Source organism: Gossypium hirsutum, chromosome A06, assembly GCF_007990345.1.
Source record: "Gossypium hirsutum isolate 1008001.06 chromosome A06, Gossypium_hirsutum_v2.1, whole genome shotgun sequence".
Lineage (NCBI taxonomy): Eukaryota > Viridiplantae > Streptophyta > Magnoliopsida > Malvales > Malvaceae > Gossypium > Gossypium hirsutum.
Genome location: NC_053429.1, coordinates 109,828,079 through 109,846,990, shown reverse-complemented (window position 1 = coordinate 109,846,990; position 18,912 = coordinate 109,828,079). Strand labels below are relative to the sequence as shown.

General features: G+C 34.3%; 1 non-coding gene across 1 annotated transcript; it reads right to left on the bottom strand.

Annotated features, from left to right (window-relative positions):
- Positions 1–11: 11 nt before the first annotated feature.
- Positions 12–117, bottom strand: LOC121231311 (small nucleolar RNA R71). The gene has a single exon (XR_005929372.1). It is a non-coding gene; the product is annotated as a small nucleolar RNA R71 (small nucleolar RNA).
- Between the last annotated feature and the right edge of the window lie 18,795 nt (positions 118–18,912).

Here is an 18,912-nt window from a genome sequence, read left to right as displayed (position 1 = left end):
TAAGAATGCTAAGTTGCAAAATGAGATCACTACCTTCCAGCAAATGGATGATGAATCCTTGTATGAGGTGTGGGAGAGATTTAAAGAATTATTAAGAAAGTGCCCTCATCACGGAATTCCATATTGCATCTAGTTGGAGACCTTCTATAATGGTCTCAACGCATATACAAGGATGTTGGTAGACACTTCCAAAAATGGGGCACTTTTCTTTAAGTCTTATAATGAGGCTTATGAAATTATTGAACGAATAACTAGTAATAACTACTAGTGGCCAACCAGTTGAATTGCCACAAGATGAAAAGTCGCAAGAGTACATGAGGTTAATGTACATACATCCCTTACAGCTTAGGTATCTTCTTTGTCCTCAATGCTTCAGAATCTTACTACTAACGATTTCAATAATAATCTGACAGGACAGCAACCTAGAAAATTTTAAAACATCTCTTATGCTTCCTATAAAGATGGACACATGTTCAAAAATTACCTATCAAACCCATAGTTCATCTATTATGTGGAAAATCTGAATCGGAATCGAAGTGGGCTAGGATCCCAGTCAAACTTTTATAAACCTTCATGGAGAAACCATCCTAATTTCTCATGAATTAACTAAGGAATGGGTCCTAGCAACACTTACATGCAATCAAGGCCAAGTTAGCTAACAGGATTTAATTAACAAGTTCAAAAACCATCCCAAGGTGAATCCTCCAATAGTTTGGAAAACTTGTTGAAAGCATAAATGGAGAGAAATGACACAATGATTCAAATCCAAGCAGCAACATTGAAGAACTTGGAGAATCAAATAGGTCAATTAGCTAGTGAACAATGAAATAGAGCACAAGGCACTTTGCCAAGTGACACGGAAAACCCTAGAGATCCAAGCAAGGAGCATTGCAAAGTGGTCACTTTGTGGAGTTGAAGAACACTAAAGCCTAATATTGTGGAGATTGAAGATGAACCCACTAATGTTCAAGAAAAAAAAGAAGTTTAACCAACTGTTGAAACTCTGATTTTTCAAAAACCAGAATCTGTGAACTCTAACAAGGTAACCCTTAAATTGGTCAATTCTATTAAACTAACATCTATGTCAGATGCAAAACAAATGCCTTAGAAGAATTTTCTAGCACAAGTTAAGAATCTTCCATCACCCTACCCTCAAAGAATTCTAAAACAAAAGAAAGAATTCCAATTCAAGAAGTTTTTTAGACGTACTCAAATAGCTTCACATCAATATTCTGTTGGTAGAAGCGCTTAAGCAAATGCTGAACTACATAAAATTTATGAAGGACATCCTGTCCAAAAATAGAAGACTTGGAGAGTTTTTGACTGTCGTGTTAACGAAGGAATGTAGTGTATTCTTGCAAAACCAGCTGCCCCTAAAAATGAAGGATCCATGGAACTTTACTGTACCATGTAGCATAAGAGATTCTTGCTACGGAAGGGTGATCTACTGTTTAACGTCACAACAATAATGTGTATGTGTACACTGTCGATGCAAGTATACTAGAAAGATGTGAGTTTATTGGATATCGGTCCCACAGGGATGGTAGTCTTTTGTCTATTAATGTCGGTGCAACAACTAGATGGAAACGAAATAAATTGTGAGAATAGTTGTTGATACAATAACTTGTAAACAATAAAATAAAATATGATAATGATAAACTGATATCCTCAACATGAATCTTCAACAGAATACTAAGTGCTCACAAGGTATAAAAAGATAGGTGATTGTCGAAGCAATAAAGTTCAATGTATATCTTACTCAGTGTCACTCCTCTATTTAATCCAAGACTTAAACATGCATACTACCCTCGCCTTCCGATGATGGCAATATAGCACTATTAAGAACAAGTGAACTAAATTCCTCTAATCCGCACCCAACTACAATTGTAATGCTTGTTGGCTCAAACTATCATTGCACTTTCCAGTGTCAGTGACTGCAATAACATTTCCGTGTTAAAAACATTCAAACCCCAAGATTAAACAATAAAAGCAAGATTGAATAAGATAACATTTAATCAAAGAATTCATGTGCACTTCCATACAAATAGGAAATAGAAAATAATCATCAGCATTCATAAAGAAATAAGAAAGAACTGAGTAGAGAATACTATTCCTAGATAACTCAACTAAATCTCTCTATTCCCTTTTGTCTCGCACTTAGGTCTTCTCGTCAGAAACTAGTCTGCATCTGATTTTCACGTTCGCTCGCCCGTGAGAGGCTTAAGCTGCCATGGCCGCAAGCTTTAAGATCAGATGATGGAGATGATAATCTGGAAAAAAGAAAATCCCTCTTTTTCTTTTCACGTGCACCTTTTATGTCCTCCTTCAACAGTACAAGTGTCATTTCCTCAAAATTATTCTGTCTTTGTTAGTACTTGTTGGTTGTACCAGACTGGACAGCTCACACAAATTTAATGCTTATCCGGATAACTGTCAGGTGCAGCGACAATTTTGGACGCAATCCGAAATTCACTTATGTAGCAACATTAATGCAAAAAGATAGCAAAATTAAGGATAAAATAGGCTAGGATTCACTGAGTTATAAAATGCAATTTACTAAACTAAAAATGCTAAAATTTATGCTAAGGATAACTAAATGGGAACAATTTAACCAATAAGTAAGGAGGAAAAGCTATGTTCTTTCTAGTGCTATCATACCCCAAAATTTGAGTTTTTACTTGTCCTTAAGTAAAATAGAAACTGGCAAGGCTACAAAAATTTTACTAAGACAAATGATCATTCTAGCAACTTGAACCTTCTAAAATCCCAATGGATGAATCACATTTAGATGAAAGAATATTGTATCGACAATTCATAAGCATTAATGAATGAGGTTGCAACTTCATTAATGCTAGCATCATGCTTCAAACCCTAAGTTCTATCTACCATTACAGCATTTATTGTACAATACTAAGTATTTATATATTATATATATATTTTTTCAGAATAAGGGATGTCGTTGTATTACTATATCCTTGTTCCTGAGAAGTAATAACGGGGTGTAACAAACCCCTTGGGAGTAGTAATGGCACCGACACACATTCATGTAGCGACAGCTTTTGGCCAGATTGAGTTTTCTAATGCTTGTATTGGAGTGTTCCTTTTTTAACATTCCATACTACACCTACTTTGGAGTGTCTCCAATTTATAACTATATATACATATATAAGCAGCTGTAAAAAGTAGATTCATTCAAGATTTAAGGAATGATAGCAGTTATCCACTACTAATGCAACCTAACCTATTCATCAAAGAATTGAAGTTATAACCTTTTGTCAAATTTATCCAACTTATTCATTGATAATTCACATGATTCAAGAATTAAGCATCGAATATAACAGAAATTTTTGAACAATTTTCATTAACTATAATTAAACCTTGCATGCTTCATTATTGAAAGAAAAAAATTGAAATGTGGGTCCATTTCCAAGCCCCATGTGCATTCCCCCAAACTTAAAGTTTGTATTGTCCCCAATGAACTAACATGAAAATGCAATGACAATTAAAAAAAATGCAATGACAATGTATACTTATCAAAATAAAACTTACAGCTACATGCAATGCATGAATACTACAACTAAAGCTTAAAATAAACTATTTCAGTTATCCGCAGCTGTCGAAGTGGCTGCATGATGTTTCTTTCTCCTCCTTATTTTATTTTTTATCCTTGGAGCGCTTCCTTTTCTTTTCTTTGGGCTTTATATTGCCTTCAGATTTCTCCTTAGTTTTCTGCTTTGCCCCAGCATCACCGGTTGCTTCCTGTGTAGGAGAGGTCACCTGGAGTAGTCCAATGTAGACCACTATTGCCAATGAATTGCACTACTCCTTATTGGTTACCTCAGTAACTTTCGCCGGCCTTGCTCCAAATTATCAATATTTGAATCCATAGACTCGGGTGTGGTGACAGTCTTCTCAACAGATCTTCTTTTTTTTCTCTTTTTCAGCAACTTCTTCTTCTTTTTCAGCAACAACTTCCTCTTCTGCAGCAACTTCCTTCTCAATAACAATATCCTATTGATTAGCAAAAAAACCATCCTTGAATAAGCTACCAATCTTTCACAGGTATTCTTCATTATCCTTGGATTCCTCTTCTTTCTCATTATCAGAGGCCTGTATAATGGGTGGGGTTGCCACCGATCTATCTCGATCTTTTAAGTCGTCATCTAAGGTAGAGAGGTTATAATTTTGAATGATTGGTTGAATGGTAGTGCGAATGGACTCAGTCGGCCTAATGTGGCTACAATAGAACTGGTCCAGGCTCTAGTATAAGCATAAAAAAAATTCTGAGATTTCTCCATAACTTCTACTGTAGCGACAAGCCTAATCTGCCTGTTGTTAATGGAATTTACTATTTTTTTAACATCATTTAGTTTGTGCCATAATGATGTCTCTTCATTTAGGTTTGTTCCTTTGCTGTCGACTTTGGCTTTGCCCTTTCTTGTCTTACTGGTTTTTCCTCCTTCAGTATCAGCGTGTTCTTGCCATGAGTCATTCTTTCTACAAAAGCTTCGTTGATTGGGCCCTTATTTTCCAAGACTTCATCACCAGAACGGGGCACGATTCTTCTTTTCTAGAATAATAACATCACAAATGATGGGAAAACCAAGATCAATTTGCCTTGCGGCGCAGTCAGTAATTTCTTAGTGAAGTATTGCGCCTACATCAATTTTTCTAGCCTTGATGATAGAATGTATCAGAGAAATTCTATCGAGGGTAATTGTGGTGCTGTGAGTAGAGGGCTTTAGCCTACAGTTGAAAAAATGAAACCAAATTTTCCCTTGTCATGCCAGGAAGTGACAGCACATCGTAAAATTCTTTTGATGGGAACTAGCCACCCTGCTCCCTCGACACACAAGTCTCTCACCAACAAGTTTAGTTTTTCATCTGTGATGTCATTAACAAACTTAGAGTGTTCGTCGACATCGAACTTGGTGTTGTATAGCTCGTTGGTTTTTCAGTGTCTTATGGTATTAAACCTTCTCAAAAGAAAATGAACTCTAATCCATGATCGTAGAGACTAGCATAAAACTCATGTACCAGTTAAGGCAAGTAACTTCTAAGATGGGTGTAAAAAGTTTCCCACTTTAACTTTGAGATGGTCTTGTAGAATTGTTTACCCAAGTCTTGTTGTAGCGAAAGGGAAATGCCCTGTTCGGGATGGAAGTTTCACTTCAACATGTTGTCGTGAAATCGTTCCTTTACTACTTTATTTAAAAAGATTAATGACTCCTTTGTCTGTATTGGCCCGGAGGATTTCAATTTATGAACTGTGGTCATAGAGGACGCATGTTCTTCAGTAGATTTGGTGGCTTTCTTAACTGAGGCTCTTGTTTTTGCTATATTTTTTAGGGAAAATAGTTTAAAGTTAAAAAGATATGTCCTTGAGAAGAGAAAAGAAATAAAAATGGTTGCTTGAATGCGTGACAGTCGGTATAGTGGGAGAGGATTTATAGTTAGTGAAAGAGGAAGATGGAGAGGCGTGTTGTTTTGTGGAGAGATATAAGGCCGGGGGCAAGAGTTGTGTCCAATAGAAATTGTACCCACTCAGAACAATCAAATTTTTGGGTGATTTTTGATCCAACAGTGGAATCTGAATTTCCCTGAATTCTGATGAGATATAAATAGTAGTACAGACTTATGAAATGCACCGACAGAAAAATTTTAATGTGTCGACAAAGGTACCTAATTATTCTGAAGAAATGAAGGAAAACAAACTTTAACAAAACATAAATAAAATAAACTAAAATCACGGAGTACTAATTAAAAAGTAAACTTTTTGACCAATTTAATGATCTCTGCCTGCTTTTGATCACTGTTGCCAAAATAATGTTTCAGCCTCTGTCCATTTACTTTGAACTGGTGTCCATCACATAAATCTTGAATTGTGACTGCACCATGAGGACATACGTTAACAACTTCAAAAGGTCTAGACCAACATGAACGCAATTTACCTATGTGCAATTTGAGTCAAGAATTGAATAATAAAACTTGTTGACCGCGATAAATTGTCGCTGCAAAATAATCTTATCAAGCCATCATTTGGTCTTTTCCTTGTAAATTGTAGTGTTTTCATAAGCATTTCTCTTAATCTCCTTTAGTTCAATGATATCCAACAGACTTTTCTTTCCAGCCGCTTGATAGTCCATGTGCACTTGCTTAATTGCCTATATTACTTTGTGTTCCAATTCAACTAGCAAGTGACATGCTTTCCTAAAAACCAATTGATACGGTAACATCCCTAATGTAGTTTTGTATGTTTTCTGTAATGCCCATAAAGCTTTATCAAATCGAAAAGACTAATCTTTCCTTGAAGGGTTTATAACCTTCTCAAGAATGTTCTTAATTTTTCGATTCAATACTTCGGCTTGTCTATTAGCTTGCGGATGATAAGTAGTAGCCATTCTATGATTAAATCCATATCTCTTCAGTGCAGCTGCCACTTGGTTGCAATGAAAGTGTGTACCTTGATCACTAATCAATGCTTTTGGTGTGCCAAAGCGGGTGAGTATATGCTTATGAAAAAAATTTAGCACTATCTTTGCATCATCCTTTGGGACTACAACAGCTTTTACCCACTTCGGGACATTGTCAACAGGTACTAATATATAAAGATTTCTAAATGAGCTCGGAAACGGTCCCATGAAATCCATACCCAAACCAAATAATTCAACCTTCATAATTGGCTACTGCAACATTTCATTACGTCGGGATATAAAATCAGTACGCTAACACCTATCGCATTAATTTAAAAACTTATGGGCATCTTTGAATAATGTCGGCCAGTAGAATCCTGATTGGAGAACTTTAGCCGTAGTTCTCATACCACTGAAATAAACACCAAAAGGAGCATCTCAGGATTGAAAGTATCTCCTCTTTAGGAGCACAACGTCAAATGATGTTGCCATTGCATACCTTGAATAAATACAACTCGTTCCAATGATATATCACTACTTCACGAAGAAATCTTTCTTTTTTATGGCCTGTGAAACCCAATGGGAGTTTTCCACGCACAAGATAATTAACAAAATCTGCATACCAAAGAGTTGCATCTACAGCAAATAACTTCTCATCTGGGAATCCGTCGACAATTTGAAGTATTCTTTTGTCTTAGCTACCAACTTCCAATCGAGAAAAATGGTTTGTAACTTGATTTCCTAAACCTTTACGGTCTTTTATCTTGATGTCAAGTTCTTGCAATAGTAATATCCAGTATATCAATCTTGGTTTGGCTTCCTTTTCACAAAGAGATAACTCAATTCCAAATGATTAGTGAACACAGTAACCTTTGCACCGACAAGATAGGAACGAAACTTGTTGAAAGTAAAGACTACAGCCAACAGTTCTTTCTCTGTAGTTGTATAATTGAGTTGAGCCTCTGTAAGAGGTTTGCTAGCATAATAGATGGCATGAAATATTTTTCCCTTTCGTTGTCCTAGAACTGCACCCATAGCAAAGTCACTTGCATCCCACATAATTTCAAAACGTTGATACCAATCTGGTGCAACGACAATGCGTGCATTCACTAGCTTCTTTTTTTACTGAATAAAGGCATCCAGACGTGCACTCAATAGCAATTTGATTGTACCCAAAATAGCCGTCTAAAGAGCAATAATAGGCCTTTCCAACAAGTCGATCTAGCATTTGGACGATGAAAAGAAATGCGAACTTATCTTTCTTTGTAGCTACATTCAATTTGTGATAATCCATACAAACTCACCATCCCGTGAGAATGTGTAGGAATTAATTTGTCCCTATTGTTACGAACCACAGTGATGCCACTCATTTTAGGCACGCATTGCACTGGACTTACCGAATTGCTATTAGAAATCAGATAAATAATTTCGCATCAAGCCATTTTATGATTTCCTTCTTGACAACTTCTTTCATCTTTTCGTTTAATATTCTTTGTTGTTCAATCAATTGCTTGCCTTCATCTTCCAACTTGTAATACCCCATACCCGTACCTGAGACCGGGATAGGATACGAGGCATTATCGAAATTTTTAGAATAATTTCAATTAATTTATATTATTTAGTATTCATTTTCATGTTTCATGTAACATCCTTTTCATATATTCAATTCAAAATGTCATATAAAATACGATACAATACTTAAATTTTCATATTTACATGCTCATTCAGGGTATCCGAACCTACCTGACTAAATTGCAGAAATACCAAGATTTAGGGGCATATTGGTAATTACCATTTTCCCAAATTTCACCCAATCTTAAATTGATAATTTCATTCAATTTATTAATTTAGATAATAAAACAATTTATTCCTTCAATTTAGTCATTTTTGACATTTTTACAAAATTGTCCCCTAAAGTTTTACTTTTATTCAATTTAGTCCATGAGCTTAAAACATGCAAATTAACCATGCTAACTGAATATTCATATATATTTTTCCTCCTCCTCCTCCTCTCCATTCCACATCCTTAATGTATATAACATTCTTGTAAGTACGATTTCACAATTTACTTATTAATGCTCACATCAATCTATTCACACGAGTCATAGTCACTCAATTATTTATAATTCGAGCTACAGAGCTCAAAATTAAGATCCGTAAATTTTACCTAAAACTAGACCCACATATAATTCTACCATAAAATTTTAAGAATTTTTGGTTTAGCCAATTAGTACAGTTTATTCATTTAAGTTTCCCCTGTTTCACTATCCAACAGTTCTGATCTCTCTTCACTAAAAATTAATTATATCACAGTACAAAACTCGGATAATGTTTCCATTGATTTCTATTGAAAATAGACTCATTAAGGATTCTAAGCATATAAATTTGAGACTCTAATTAATTTTCTCAAATTTTTGGTGATTTTCCAAAGTCAAAACAGGGGAACCCGAATTCATTCTAACATTGTCTCACAAAATTTATTATATCTCATAATTTACAAATCCATTGCTTACACCGTTTCTTCTATGAAAAACTAAACTCAATAAGATTTGATTTCATATTTTATTCATCTTCTAATTCGATCTCTACGATTTATGGTGATTTTTCAAAGTTAGTCTACTTCTGCTGTCCAATGTTGTTTTAGTTCAAGATGTTTATTACCATTTTCCTCTAAATTTCAAAGGTCATACAATTCAGTCCTTGCTCAATTAGCCCATCTATTAAGCTAATTTTTCTCAATTAACATTTTATTCCATCATTCTAAACTATTACACAATCTTTGAAAATCAGAATTTTAACACTAAACCTTAATTCACAACTTTTTCACAATTAGGTCCTAAAATCAATTTCTATTGAAATTACTTGATAAAATCATCAAACAACAAAATCAAAGCTTCAAATTCATTTTATTTCATCATAAACAGCTAACACTTATCAATTATAGCTTTTAATTTTCTTCATAAAATAAAAAACTAATGAATTAAACACTTGGACCTAATTGTAAAAGTCACAAAAACATAAAAATCTCAAAGAAAAGGGTAAGAATTGAACTCACATATGTCAAAGCATGAAAAACCAGCAGCTTTCAGACCTCCCATGGTGTTTTTGCTGAAGAAAAATGATGATATCTCTAAAATTTTGAAATTTGTCTTGTTTTATATGTTTAATTTGCAAAATTTCCCATTTTGCCATTGTTTCTCCTTGTCTTTTTTGCTGATTTTCTTGCCCAACCGTCCAGCCCATACAATTTGGGTCCAATTGCCTTTTAAATCCCTCCTTTTTAATCACTTAAACTATTTAATCACAATTTAATAAATTTTGCACTATTTTCAATTTAGTTCTTTTTAATTAATTGACTAACCAAACGTTAAAATTTTCTAACAAAACTTTAATAATAACTTAATAACACTCCATAAATATTTATAAAAATATTTATGGCTCGATTTATAAACCCGAGGTCTCGATACCTCATTTTCAACCAAATTTACCTGATTAATTCTTTTAAAATCGCAAAATTCACTAATTAAAAATAATTCTTTTAAGTTCGCGCTTGGCCTATAATTATTATTTGTTAAAATTTCTAAACTTACTCGTCGGATTTAGTGATCTCGAATCACTGTTTCCGACACCACTGAAAAATTTGGCTGTTACACAACTTAATCTTGTGCATGAAAAATAAGGACTAATACCTTGAATATTAGCAATACACAAAGCAATAGCTCATTTATGTTGCTTGAGAATATGAACTAATTTCTCTTCTTGAGTTGCATGTAGTGTTGCGAAGATAATAACTGGGAGAGTATTGTGGTCACCTAGAAAGACATATTTAAGATGATGAGGTAGTGGTTTCAATTCCAAAGTAGGAGCTTCTTCAATAGAAGATTTGAAAATTGGGATTGTTCTATTGGCTAGGTCTAAGGATTCAATCTACTATCCATACTTGAGTTCAAAATTATTAGCTGCAACCATGCTGCCACAATTATCTAAGGGTTTGGCATCAGATGTCACTACAAACTCTTCTGAAAGTACTGTGCTTTGGTCATTAAACTCTTCCTCAGTTAGATCATTTAGAACATCAAAAGTATGGCATTCTTCTCTGTCCTTGCATTGAATAGATTCAAAAACACTGAATGTGACTTGCTTATCATTAAGTCTCATGGTTAGTTCACCTTTGTAGATATCAATAAGAGTTTGGTCAGTGGCTAAAAATGGTCATCCCAAGATTATAAGAATCTCCTTATCTGCCTCGTAGTCAAGTACGATACAATCAGCCAGAAAAATGAATTTATCCATACAAATTGAGACGTCTTTTATTTACCCTTCAGGTTGAACCAATGATCAATCGACTAGTTGTAATATCAATGTAGTAGATTTTATATGACCAATTCCCAACTTTTTGAAAGTAGATAGTGGCATTAGGTTAATGCTAGCTCCCTTGTCGCATAAAGCCTTTTCCAAATAATGATTTCCATTTGAACATGGGATGGTAAAGCTCCCAAGATCTTTCAATTTTGGGGGCAACTTGTTTGTCAAAATAGCATTACAGCCTTATGTAAGTGCAATAGTTTTAATATCAGTGAGCATCTTCTTCTTGGACAAAAGGTCTTTCATAAATTTCTCATAACTCAGAATTTATACTAGAGCATCTACTAAATGAATGTTGATCTATAGTTGCTTCAGTGTGTTCAGAAACTGCTGATACTACTTGTCATGCTCATTCTTCCTGAATCTTTGTGGGAAGGGTAAAAGTAGAGATTGCGATGAAATCTTTAATTGCCATGTCCAAGAACTATTGGTACTGCTTGCACCGACATTTTTTATTGCGATGAAAGTTTTGAAGGTCAGACATTAGGCATATAAGTGACAATTCGTGGAACTTCTTTGTCTGTTGCATTAACAAACTCTTCAGATTCAACCTTCTCACCAGTGATAACTCCATTAGCATCTTGAGGTGCTACAGTAGAGTCAATAAATGATTTGCCAGTTTGTTTACCACTCCTAAGAGTGATAGCCTTACAATGTTCTTTCCCTCTCGGACTAGGATTTTCTGTGTCACTAGGTAATGAGCCTGGTGGTCGAGTATTCAGATTTGAAGTAAGTTGTCCTAATTATGCCTCCAATACTCGAATGGAAGATGAATTCCCTTGTATGATAGCTTTTTTGCGAGTAATATGCTCCCGCATTAATGCCTCAAGAGTTGCTAACTGGTTAGAAGTAGAAGCTTATGTGTACGGTTGTTGTCGATGTCCTTGAACATGCTGATTTGGTATTAAAGAGTGTTGTGGATGCATCAGATTTTGATGTGGATGTGTCTAGCCTTGTTGTGGATGCATCTGAGGTGCTGATTGTAGTTCTACTATTATTGATTGTAATTCCCTTGTCTGGGATTATAATTGCCCTGATTAGATGTATTCTCATATCTGAATGTCGCAGCATTTTGTCCACCATTTTAAGTTTCCCAAAACTATTGCTTGCGTGCAAAGCTTTGTAAGAATTACCATAAGAATTGTTGCAAATGTTACTAATATAACATGCATTCTCTGCATGTTGTGGGCAATCTTCATAGCTATGGTTTTCACTACAAATTTTACAATAAAAAGTAGGAATGTTAACTTGCTGAGTGACTTGTATAGGTGCAACTCCACAAGTCCATTGCATATTTTTAATCATGTTTGTGAGAGAAGAAACTTGAGCACTTAGTGTGGTTGTTACATCCAATTCGATAACTCCTAGAGTAGTTTTTGCTTGTGTAACTTTGAAGATAGGGTATTGATAATCATTCAGAGCAATTCTCTCAAGAATTCTCACAGCATTATTATAAGTACAATCCAGCTGAGGTCCATTGGCTGATGCATTGACAAGATCCCTTGTATGTGAATTTAGCCCATTATAAAAAAATCTTAATTTGTGTTTTTGGTTGAATGCCGTCCATGGGACAACGTCAAAGTAAAGATTTATAACGTTCACATATGGTGTGAATATTTTTATCATACAGCTGATGATAAACAGTAATGTCATTTCAAAGACGTGCACTCATTGTTTGCAGATTAAATTGCAAAACAAACTGTGTTGCTAGTGTATCCCAAGAAGTAATTTATCTGGCAGGTTGCCCAAAAAACCAAGTACGTGCTCTTCCTTGTAGGGAATAAGAAAATAATTGCATCTTCAAAGCATCATCAAGAACAGTTTATCAACTAAAGGAAGCACAGATTAATAAAAAAGGATTTAAGATGTTCCCTCGCATCTTCATGTGGCAGTCCAGCATATTGTCCATTAGAATTCAGCATTAGAATCATTACTGGCTTGAGTTCAAAATTCCCAGCTTGCATTGCTTGCCTAACAACTCCTGGTTGTAAATCATCCAAAACAAGTACTACAAAATCTTCTATAGTCCTATTTTGTATGCGAGCATCTTGTGGCAACAACGGGTTACTAACATTTTGCTGTTGCATCGGGGGTATGGCTGCATTGTTCCTTGGTAGAGCCATATTTTTTTGTTCTCGAAGTCTACTCCAAACAGTCCTTTCAATTTCTAGATCAAACTTGGCAAGAAAATCTAATTTGTTTCGGTTCATAAAACACCTAAATTGAAGTTAAATAATTAGCAACAAAGAAAAAACCAGTTAGTGAATACTAAATATTATATAAGGAAAATGAAGTGCAAAAACACACAAAAACAAAAATAAACATCAAACAAACGCCATCCCCGATAACAGCGCCAAAAACTTGATTGGATGTTTAACGTCACAGCAATAATATGCAAGCGTACACTGTCGATGCAAGTATAGTAGATAGATGTGAGTCTATCGGATATCGATCTCATAGGGATGGTAGTCTTTTGTCTATTAATGTCAGTGCAACAACTAGATGGAAATGAGATAAATTGTAAGAATAGTTGTCAATGCAATAATTTGAAAACAATACAATAAAATAAAATATGATAATAATAAACTGGGATCCCCAACATGAATCTTCAGCAGAATACTAAGTGCTTGCAAGGTATAAAAAGATAGGTGATTGTCGACGCAATAAAGTTCAATGTATATCTTACTCAACGTCACTCCTCTATTTAATCCAAGACTTAAACATGCATACTAACCTCACCTTCCGATGATGACAATATGACACTATTAAGAACAAGTGGACTAAATTCCTCTAATCCTCACTCAACTTCAGTTGTAATGCTTGTTAGCTCAAACAGTCACTACACTTTCCAGTGTCAGTGACTGCAATAACACCTCCGTGTTAAGATACATTCAAACCCAAAGATTAAACAATAAAAATAAGATTGAATAAGATAACATTTAATAAAAAATTCATTTGTACTTCCATACAAATAGAAAACAAAGAATAATCATCAGTATTCATAAAGAAATAAGAAAGAATGGAGTGGAGAATACTATTCTTAGACAACTCAATTGAATCTCTCTATTCCCTCTTGTCTCGCACTTAGGTCTTCTTGTCAGAAGATAGTATGCATCTGGTTTTCATGTTGGCTTACTCGTGAAAGGCTTAAGCTGCCATGGCTGCAAGCTTTAAGATCGGATGATGAAAATGATGATCTAGAAAAATTAAAACCCCTCTTTTTCTTCTCACGTCCACCTTTTATGTCCTTCTCCAACAATACAGGTGCCTCAAAATTATTTTGTCCTTGTAAGTGTAGGTTGGTTATACCAGACTAGACAGCTCATGCAATTTTAATTCTTATCCGAATAGTTGTCAGGTGTAAAGACAATTCTGGATGCAATTTGGAATTCACTTATGCAACGACATTAATGTAAAAAGTTAGCAAAACTAAAGATAAAATAGGCTAGGATTCACTGAGTTATAAAATGCAATTTAGAAAATTGAAAATGCTAAAATGTATGCTAAGGATAACTAAACGGGAACAATTTAACCAATAAGTAAGGGGAAAACCTATGTTCTTTCTAGTGCTATCAAAGGGCTTTATGTGATTAGGGATCAGGTATCAACTTGATGCCAATGTTTTTATCTAGACAATTAAGGATTGGTGAGGTTAGACCAATGACGGTAACACTCTAATTGGTTGATAGGTCATTAGCACATCGTAAAGGAAAAATTGAGGATATACTGGTACGTGTCGATAAATTTATCTTTCTCACCAAATTTATCGTGTTGGATCTTGAGGAAAATAAAGAAGTTCCTATCATTCTAGGGAGACCATTCTTGGAAACCAGAAGAACATTGATTGATGTGCAAAGCAGTGAAATTAGCATGAAGGTTCACGATAACACAATAAATTTTAATGTCTTTAATGCTATTAAATCCCTTGATGAGATTAAAGAATGCTCTATTGTTTCCAAGATGGAATCGCTAGTCCCTCAAGAATCGGAACGTATGCTATTATGTGATCCGATGAATGATGAGGAAGACGATGAATGTTTGATTTTGTTAAAAGCAGATTCGAAGGAAATCATCTCTCAAGCTCGATTTGGTTCATTAGATTTGTCATCACAAGGATTCAAGGCACCAAAAGCATCTGTTAAAAAGCTACATGAATAGAAATTAAAGGAGACTACTGAAGGACAGAGGGGATTGACCCAATCTTGGGTATTTGAATCGGGAAAACTCAAGTCTCGATGGTTAGAGGCAAGATTCATTTATTCCAATTCCTACAGTCCTTGGGTAAGCCCTGTTGAACGTAGACTGGAAAAGGATGAAATTACTACAATTACGAATGACAACAATGAGTTGATTCTGAAAAGAATGGACACAAGTTGGATGATTAGCATGAAGCTAAATAAGGATACCAGGGAAGATCATTTCCTGTTTCTTTTCCTTGATCAAAAGCTGAACATACTTGTTAGGAAAGATTAGTTATTCTTTTCTAGATGGGTATGATTGGAATGACAAATGACCCTTTGACATCGTCTCGGTCAATGACCATCCACAATAACATTGAAAGAGTTATCTTTACGTTCTCTGTTGTTTTTTTCTCATTTGAATAAAATGGAAGACTCAAATAAAATTTTCTTTGGATCATTATATCAAAAGAAATTATGTCTAGGAAGTTGGATTTTAAGCGGGACCACTTGTGACCCTTCAATCTTTCTTATGAATTACTTTTTAAATAAATTTTTGAGAAAATATTTTCTAAGTAACTTAATAAATTTGAATTTGCTAAATAAAGGGTCAACTCTGACCTAATTTCATTTTTCCTGTTATTTAATTTTCACATGTAAGTACGTTAGTTATTTGTTTTAAATAAATAGTTGTGTACTTGTAAATATTTTTAGCAACCAACAAACAAAATAATAAAAAATATATAAACACATATTTTATATGTAGTTATATATATTATTTATTATTATAGTTTTGGTAGAATTAGGATTAATATTATTTGTTTTTATTTTTTCTAAGTAGTTTAATTTTTTGCATGTAGACCCTTAATTACAAAATCCTAAACCCTACCATTTTCCCTCCTTTTTTCTTCCCACTGTCAGCCCTATCTCAACCCTCTATTGCCGTACATTACGCTCCTCCCATCTCCTAAAGTCGTTGGTCTCCTTAGAAAACCACTTGCATTGTCATACCATTCCACCTTCCCCTTAACCTAAGTTGTCGCACTTCTATCGCACCTTAGACCACCAACAGTTGCAACATCCTTAACACTGCCACCCTTACCTTCTGTCGTTCACCCTTAAAAATCCTCAAAACCACAACCCTCCATCATTGCACCTCCATAAACCTTCAAGTCTTCACCCTTAAACTCCCAAAAGCTGCCCTTAAGTCCCTTAAAATCATAAATTCTACAGCCTTAAGCCATCAGCAGCCTTACCTTCTACCCCACAAAATTTTCACCTCCAACGCACCTTAAAATCGCAATCTCCAACCCCTTGAACCACCCTGATCATCTCATTTGAAACCCACCTACCACCACAACTTTTCAACATTTAACGTTGATCGTCGTACCTTTTAAACCTTCACCCTAGCCATCATTGACCGCCTTACAACCCTAACCCGACTCCATCATGTCGTTGCATCCTAAGGTTGTTTCTTTGTGCTTTTGTCGGTTGGTAACAAAAGTGGTAAGAATTTTGTTTTCCAAAAAAATTTAATTAAATTTAATTTGTTTAACTTTTCGATTCAACATGAATTGTTAATATTGAATTATTTCTAACTAAATTTTAGGAAATTACTACTTGTTGTCATCTTATGTCAAGTTTCAAGATGTGTTGCTAACATGTCTTAAAAAAAACACGATCCTTTGTTCGAATTGAATAATTACAAAACAAGTTTCAATCTAAAGAAGTGAGAGCAAGGTATGAAAGCATCTTCAAGAAACAACAAATGCTTTTGGAAAAAGGATTTAATTTGGGAATGAGTGATCACACTGGCTTCATGGTGAGCTTTTGGACGATAGTTGTAGCATTAAATTGGGAAGTGCTTTGTGATGAAAGGTCGATCCCGGATGCTGAGTTAGGTCAGGAATTTTATGCAAATCTGACCTCGACTAATGCAACGGAAGTTTTTGTCCAATGTATTAAGGTACCCGTAAACTCAAAATCCATTAACGACTTTTACGATTTACCTGATTATGAAGATGACGATTATTCTTCTATATTGGAAAATATTGAGACAAAGATGTTGCAAGAAATTCTATGAGAACTTACAATTCTTAGATGTAAATGGACTATGTCAAGATGCGTGAGTCATACTTGCGACAGAGAAAATTTGACCCCTATAGCTAGGGTATGGTTTTGCTTCGTACGTTTTAGTCTAATGCCTATCTCACATAGTACCACAATTTCTTTGGAACGGATGGTTTTGTTATACTCAATTATGATAGAACTAACTATTAATGTGGAGAAAATCATTCTGAATGAAATTCGAGATTGTGTTGAGAGACGTTCTCGTCCAACTTATTTTCCCTCTATGATAACAATACTATGTTTGAAGGCTCGTATCCATTCAGATGTTAATATGACAAGGAATAATCAAGAAATGATTATTGACTGAGACATTATCAAACTAGCGGGAGATGCTATTCTAGAGAAGCAGCCTAAACCAGTCGATGGCACTAAAAAACAGGAAATTCCTGCATAAGTAGAACAAGTACAGCAGGTTGAAATTCCTGACTTGCAGAAGATATTGAACCGATTCCCAAACCAGATATGGTAACTCTGACACTTAGAGTTCCTTCATCTAGCACCATTTCTCGGAGTGAACAGTTGAATATAATGGACATGCTGCATCACATTGAATGGCAGCAATGGGCTTATTGGAGATACGCAAAGATATAGGATGACTCAATCAGAGATGACTTCAGAAAATATTTCATAACCCGTTTGTTTTTGTATCTGAATTTCCAGACATATATATTTGAGCAATGGACTTCACTGTCAAGAAAGAAACGAGATGACTCAAGCAAGGATATGGATGATGAAACAATAGCTAGGTTAGATACTAAAGGGTATGGATATAAATGAATGGGGTAGTTAATTTTGTTTTCTTTTAGGATATTTTAAGATTTAAGTTTTAACTTTTTTGTAGTTTTTTTTTTATTTCTCGCATAATAAACATTAAGTTAAAATCATGAATAAAATTGAACAAATTGCGGTTTATTTATTAAAATTATTGAAAAATAAGAAGTCTGGTAATGGATATGTACATGTCTTGGGCTGGATTTGTCTAGAAAATGCTTGGTATTTAAGAAGTCAAGTTTGACTTACCTCCCTTTATTGGAATCCTATCTAGTGTACAGTATACATTAACTTATTTGTTTTTGTTCCTTCTATCTTTCATTTTAAATAATGAGGACATTGTTTTTCCTAAGTGGGGGAAACCATAAATTAAAATTTCTTATTTTTATGAGATTTTTCTTATTTTTTTGAGTTCGCTAAAATTACAATTCTTTTTGAGATTTTTCAAAAAAAATTATTTTTTTTCCAACAAGTTATGATTAAGTAAACTTTACTTAGAAATTTAAACTTTTGTCTAATTATGTTAGCTTTGTATATATAAAATTTCATTATTTCAATTATTTTTATGTTAGTTTAATTTTGACAAAAATGCTTATATTAATAAATGTGTATAAATCAAACCATGAAATTTTATCCATTTAGTAAATTAGATATGCATGAAGATTTAAACCTTTAGAATTGATTCAATAAACTGGAATCCTAGGAGACATAACAATTTAAAAATGATTTAGGCAAACTTTTTTTTGGGCCATTTCAGCCTTTCAAGCCTACCCTATTAAAATTTATGCATTGAAACCCACTTTTGAGCCAAATGACCTATTCTTTTTAGTCCTTACATTAAAACAAACCATCCCTTATTTGAAAAAATGACTCATCTTGATTTTTCTCACCAAACTTTAGACTCAACTTATTTTATGATATTTTCTTTCTTGAAGTTTGGGGAGTTCAAAAAGAGTGTTGAGAACCTAAAGTATAAAGGGTGATTTCATGCTCAAAAAAAGTTTCTTTACTATATTGTTGTTTTAAAAAAAAAAGAATCTCAGTTTCCAAAATTG